This window comes from Stegastes partitus, unplaced genomic scaffold (genome assembly GCF_000690725.1).
Source record: "Stegastes partitus isolate 25-593 unplaced genomic scaffold, Stegastes_partitus-1.0.2 Scaffold656, whole genome shotgun sequence".
In the NCBI taxonomy this organism is placed as follows: Eukaryota; Metazoa; Chordata; class Actinopteri; family Pomacentridae; genus Stegastes; species Stegastes partitus.
In genome coordinates, this window is record NW_007578387.1 from 188404 (window position 1) to 195352 (window position 6949).

Consider the following 6949-nt stretch of genomic DNA (forward strand, 5'->3'; position numbering starts at 1 on the left):
TCAGACTTCTGCACCTGTTGACAGGTATTTAGATTTCACTGCTCATCAGCAAAGTGCTCTAATTTGTCCGGGACAGTTTTGTTTTTTTAAATTATTCTTTTCAACCACAATTCAAAGCAACATCTTATTTCACTAAATTATAATTTGGAAAATTTTTATTTATTATTACTTTTTTCAGTTTCTAGTTATTTGAGTCACTCTTGTGAATTTCACCTTTTCTTTAATGGAAGGGGATGAATACATTTGAGGACGACTGTATCGATACATATATATATATACATAGTTTGGAGTACAGTACTCAAAACAACAAACAAACAAATACGCCCAAACCACAGCAAACACAACAAAGCCCAAGCGAGGCACTTGAGCACGATGGGAGGCTGCTCACCGTCTGCAGAGCGCGCCGGCCCACAGGATGTTTGTTGACCAACATAAGGCAGTAACATGTAAATGATGACTGCGTCTCCCTGTGGCCCTTTTTACACAATCTGTGTTTTCTGGGACTTTCTGTGGAACAACTTTCCAGAACTGTTACTCTAAGCTTATGTTTTGTTGGTCTCTGGCCCACCTGGACCTGCAGGATGGAGCTGTAACGGTTAGAACAAGTTAGCCATCTTGTTTTTGTTCTGTTATATATATGTATATATATATATATATATGTGTAATGTGTGTGTGTGTGTGTGTATCAACCTCCTCTTATTAAACATTCTTTCTCTTCGTGTCTGTAGGTTTTAATCATAATATATGTCTTTGAAGGGAATTTTCTCATTTTCTTAACAACTACAAAACAATTCTCGCGGTCTGAGACAGAAATTTCCAATTCAGCAGCACTTAGATGCATCAAACTTTCCGGGTTCATTTTGATCTGTATTTTTCACAGTGAGGTTTGCCCATAGCCTGATTTTTAGATTTAGATTTGATGCCACAGTTATAATGAAACCATCAGATCAGTTGTGAAGCTCCCACGATCAGATTTCTGCTCTGGAAATTAACACAAACTCGGGCATTTTTGTATGTGCGTAAGACCTGAGCTGCACGTTTTCAAATGACAATACAAATAATAATCAGTCTTCTTCTGCTTCTTCTTTCTCTTCCTCTTCTTCTTCTTCTTCTTCTTCTTCTTCTTCTTCTTCTTCTTCTTCTTCTTAGCAGTAGTAATATTTCTTATTAAAATAATGACTTTAACTGGTTTCACTTCTTGTACAAAAACCTCTTTCTGCCAAACAACTCAAGACATAAACATATAGTGGGCTGATACGTGTAGGATTTATATAGCATTTAGTATTAGTGACGAAAGTTTAGCAGCAAAATGTTGTTTGCTGTGTTGCTTTTTCAGTCCAATCACATAAAGTATTGCAAATTTATCTAACGTGCTTAAATGTTCGAATTAAGACCCCACAGCCTTATTTATAAGATAAATTCACCAGAGGGTTTTAATTATTTCCGTTAAGACCTCACAGTAGCATCCATCCCATCCATCATCTATACTCCGCTTAATCCTCACTAGGGTCATGGGGGGCTGGAGTCTATCCCAGCTGACTCAGGGTGAAGGCAGGTTCACCTGGACAGGTCACCAGTCTATCACAGGGCTACACTTAGAGACAGACAACCAAGCACACTCACATTCACACCTACGGACAATTTAGAATCACCAATTAACCTCAACATGTTTTTGGGAGGAAGCCGGAGAACCCAGAGAGAACCCACGCTGCACGGGCAGAACATGCAAACTCCACGCAGAACGGCATCCTAACTGGGACGTGAACCGGGGATCTTCTACCAGCCCTGGAACACTCTCAGTCACATTTAATCTAATCAGATCTTTATGGCACAGAAGAAAGATGGAAGTTAGGAGTTGCCAAATGATCATATTCTAAGACTTCTCAGTATGATTTGGGTCAGTTATGATCTGAGTCAGGAATCCCCTCATAACAAGTTTCTGTAATAAATGTTCCCTACAGATCTGCTGCACGGGGAGAACATGCAAAGTCCACGCAAGAAGATCCTGGGTGTCCTCACCAGGACGCGAACCAGGGACCTTCTAACTGCGAGGCAACGATGCTAACCAATGCCACACTTCAGTCCTACAGTATCATACATAACACAACTTAGGTCAACTAATTTCAAGTTAATTAAGTTAAAACCTACAAAACTACACATGGAAACCCCAACAAATGCTTGTTTTCCTTATCAGCAGCAACAGTTGTACCAGAAAAAGTCCTCCAGCAGAACCAGGCTCAGGAAAGGAACCAGGAGGGAGGTCATCTGTGGAGGCGAAGCAAACAAAAGAACATCAACACTGGACGTATTAGTGGGTCAGGTATCTGCACATCAGATCTGTGCAGCTGAAGAGCAGGAAATACCTGCAGAGAGGGAGAGCTATGAGGCAGAAGTTATACAACGTGAGGCGATCAGCTGCCAAACTCAAAGTAGAAATGCAAGTCACGCTTCATGCTCCAGTGATTGATATCAAGCTAAGATATTGTTTTCCATTAATGCCTTAGATCAGCAGCGGGGACTCCTGGTCGTCTGTCTTGTTCCTCCACAGATAACATCAGACTTTCCAAAAATAGACAAAACACCTTCATGTAAATAAATGACGGAGTGAGTGGCCTGGTAGCTCAACAGGTTGGGGAGGTGACCCTTATACTGGCCTTGTAGTTCCCGATGCAGCGGCTGCGGTTTGATTCCAGCCAGCGGTTCATTTGCTGCATGTCCCCATGTTTCTCTGTCACTCCTTCGCTGTTCTATACATTAAAGGCAGAAAAGGCCCGAAAAATATCTTAATAAATAAAAAACAAATAATGGAACAGACACTCAGTAAACCGGAAGTTTACATCCACAATAAAAAGACTAATAACTGTTTTTTTCTGACATTAAATCAGACTAAGCTTTTCCTCTTTCAGATCAGTTAGGATTACCAAAATGATTTCTATTTGCTAAACGCCAGAATAATGAGAGATATTATTTTATTTTTTATTACATACATACATGACCTAAAACAGGAAAAGCTTCGTCTGATTTAATGTTTCTGGTTTTAACTCTATTTAAATGAGTGTACAGTGTTTACGGAACAACTGTGAACACAATTATGTCTTTATTCCATTTCTAATATTAATTCCATATTAATTGATTCTGGAAATAAATATTGTACAACTAAACCCACAGTTCCACCTCACTGCATATCTTTATATGTTTTACTTCCTGGTTGCACCTGTGTGATAAAACACGCTCTGCATTTTTAAAGGTCACATGCATGTGGGTTTTGTTTATGCAAGATCCATTTCTCTGGAAGGTATTCCACCTGTTTTACTTCAGAATCCACAACAATGTCAGGTTTTCCAAGGGGTTTCCAAATGAACCCACCTGGCAGAATAAACTCCCCGATGATGACAACCACAGCAACAACAGTAAGACGACACATGCAGCCCGATCAGATTCCCAGAAGAAACGAAGTCGTGTCTGAACATGTGCAGGGAGCCACCGAGTGATCTGATGAAAAACCCACAAAGATTTGGTACAGCAGACGGGCCGGGTGAAGCGTGTCAGGTGTAGCAGGTGGAATCACTGGCTGTCTGCCTGGTTTGTAGTCGGGAATCCAGCTTCATGGAAGGTCTCTTAGATAATCTGATCCATTCAAATTTACAGCTTTTCCCGAATGACGTGTTGGTTAGTCGTCTGAACGTGAGCCTTTGTGTTGTTTGTTTTGGGGCGTTGTTGCTGCTTTGGGTCGTACTTTTTGGAGAGCCTATTTGCATACCGGCACAAACTGAAAATTCCGGCGGAGTCACACGTTGGCACCGAGTCCAGGCGAGGGAATAACAAGTTACGACATGATGGGTTTACAGTTTACAGCTCATAAATCAGCTCCTTAATGACTTTTGTTTGGTTTATATCTACTCTGTAACACTCAATGTGCAAGTCATACACCTTTATTTGATATATATTTATATGTTTCTGCCGTTATAGACCACTTGTGTTGTTTTCATTATAATAATAGATATTGTATTAGTAGTAGTGTTATTATGATGGTCGTATGGATCACATCTGTCAGCCTGCTGATCCTAAAAGCTCATATGTCGACCCTGCGTTGTGATTTTTCACTTTTTATTTTTCGTAAAGCAGGATTGTAAGTATTGCTGCTGGACTAGTTATGTTTTTACTTTGGTTCTTCTTTCTTCATCTTCTTGTTTTTTGCTGTTAGCAGAAGCAGCGACATCCTGATCCTGTTGTAGCTCCACCGACTACATCTGCTGAAGTTCCACGTCCAGTTCAGTGATAGCTGTACTTTCCTTGAGATTTTTTATTATTATCTTCAGTATAATATTGTACACATCCTTAAATTTAGAGATTAGACTAAAAACAAATGTAGAAACAGGACATATAATGACTGTTTAATGGGTTTTATGAATATTTTATCTTGATAGTCTGACATGTTTTTGTTTAGTTTAGTTTTTATGTTATTTTATTTTTGCTATTTTATTATTTATAATTTATTTATCATGCACTTAAGGATGGAATCTGATTCTGTATAAAACATGGTGCATTTGTACCGACTAAACTGCTCAACAAAATATAAAACTACTTTTAATCTAAAATAGTTTGAGAGAAAGCCAAAGGAGAACACACACACTCTATATTTCTATCAATGTCCATTTCATTCACATAAATATTCTTGTTATAAAAACAAGTTAATATCAAAAGTGGACAAATGCATATGAAGTTTTTTCCTCTTAAAGGAAACCAGCCTTCCCTCGTCTCTCAAACTCAGAACAAAGAATTCTTTCAGCGTGTCCACTGATGAAGCCGACTGTAATTTCCCAGAGTTACATCAGTGTGCTTGTGTTTCTTCTTCACCCTCCTGTGGTCTCTGGTTTCTGAGAGTGAAAGATAAAGAATAAAACCTGACTTCACATAAAACCGTAATGCATCCACTGAGAAGAGCCCGAGAAATGCAGCTCGACTTGATGTCCATGGATATAAATATGACTTACAGAGAATATTAGAAGCAGCACATGTGGAATTTCAACCACAAAGAGTCTGTACTACACAAAGGACACATGAAAATCTTTTTCAGGTCTACACTCCCTCTGCTCACTACGCTCGACCAACAAAAACCTCCTGATCCAACCACCACAACAGGTCCATAGCTGGACTCTCCTCCTCTGTGGTTCCCCGGTGGTGGAACGAGTTGCCAAACCTCTCAGTCTTCAAGAAAAGACTGACGACCAGCTCTTCACTGAACACCTTTACACTTGACAGCCCGAAAACAAACAAAAAAACAAACAAACTAAATTCCTCTTACCTCCCACACAGCCTGCTGTTGGCATCACTTATCTGGATTGTTTTCTTCTGACTAGATCCCTGCTTGTGTTGCATCTGCTCTCAGATGTACGTCGCTTTGGATAAAAGCTTCTGCTGAATGAAACTAGAACTGTAAATGTAAGAATAAAAACACAACACAGATAAGGCAGTCGAGAAACATCAATTAATCAGTGTTGATCTTCCTCTTTGCATCTCTAATGCCACTCGTTTTCTCAATAAATAAAATAAAACACTCAGTAAATACACAACATAGGAGCTTCTATGTGCAAGCTGTGATGTGGGGGGCTACTGAGTCATGTTCTGTCATGGGAGTGTGTTTTTTTTCTAAATATAACAGACAGGTTTGTGTCTGTTTTTTGTTGCGATGAGTCAATAAGAATAATTAATAAAGGTTCTAGTATTTGTAGAATATTGAAAATATCAAATAACTTCACTATAAATGCCTCGGAGAGAAGCAAAGCTTTAACCTGAAACATTGACGGTGTTTTATTTAAATATAAGAGCTGCTGACTGTCTTTATTCTTGTTGCTGCTGTTTCGTCATCACCCTATAATACTATGTTTTTACTGTCCCTTTGACATTTACAGTAAGCGTAGCTAAATACTTGCCAAAACTGTACTGTACATATGATGTCATACGTGAGAGAGAAAAAAAAAAGTACGTAAAGCCCTGAGCGCTACTAACCACACACTGAGACAGAAACAGATGGGAAACCAGGCATAGTATCACTTTCAAAACACGCTGACTTGGTTTTATAAGTGCACGCCGCTCACATTGAGGATAGTTTTTCTTTTATTGTTTGTTGTGGGTGCGGATGGAGTTCCTTAACCCAGATTTTTAGTTCCAGTTTACAGCCGGTTTATGACCTTTATTTTATCTGAGGTAGCAAAAAGTGCTTTACTGGGTCAGTGTTGGAGGACAGGATGCAGGCGTCCCCATTTCTTGATTTATAGGTTTGCTAGTTCCTCGTCGGTTTCTCCTGCCACTTTTCCAAATTCCTTTTCATTTTTTGGGGGGTTTGCAGAACACGGCAGCACAAATACTCATAAAGGTGTCTAGTTTAAACGCAGGCACTTCTTTATTTAGTTTTATTTTTTTCAAGGGGACACACATTCCCAATTCTCTGGCAAGACTTTCAGATTGGATAAAGATTTCTTCACCACACAGATTAGATTCAGTGTCCATTCATTAATTCTCCTAAATATAAAAACTGACAAACTCAAATATTGCACTTCTTTGAAAGCATTGAATAAGAAAATGTTGGTAAATTGAAGTGAAAACGACAAAGTTTAAATTCTCAACATGTTTCTTCTCTTTTTACTTGAACTAGTGTCTTCATAACAGATCGTACATCCGTCCACAGACTGGATATAAAAGGTGAAAACTCTGCTTCATCATCTGTTTTACCCACATGGGACCATAATTTCCAGTATCCCCAGTAGCCCTGATGCTGGAGGTTCCACACAATGTAAAAGAAAAGAATCACATTAAAATAAAATCTAATCCTTTAACATTCAGTAACTGTGAGAATAACAACACGTATGTGCAAATAAAGACCCTTTTGGTTGATTTATAATCAGCAGTAAACAGTGTCCTTGTACAGCCCATATCTTTGACGTGCACA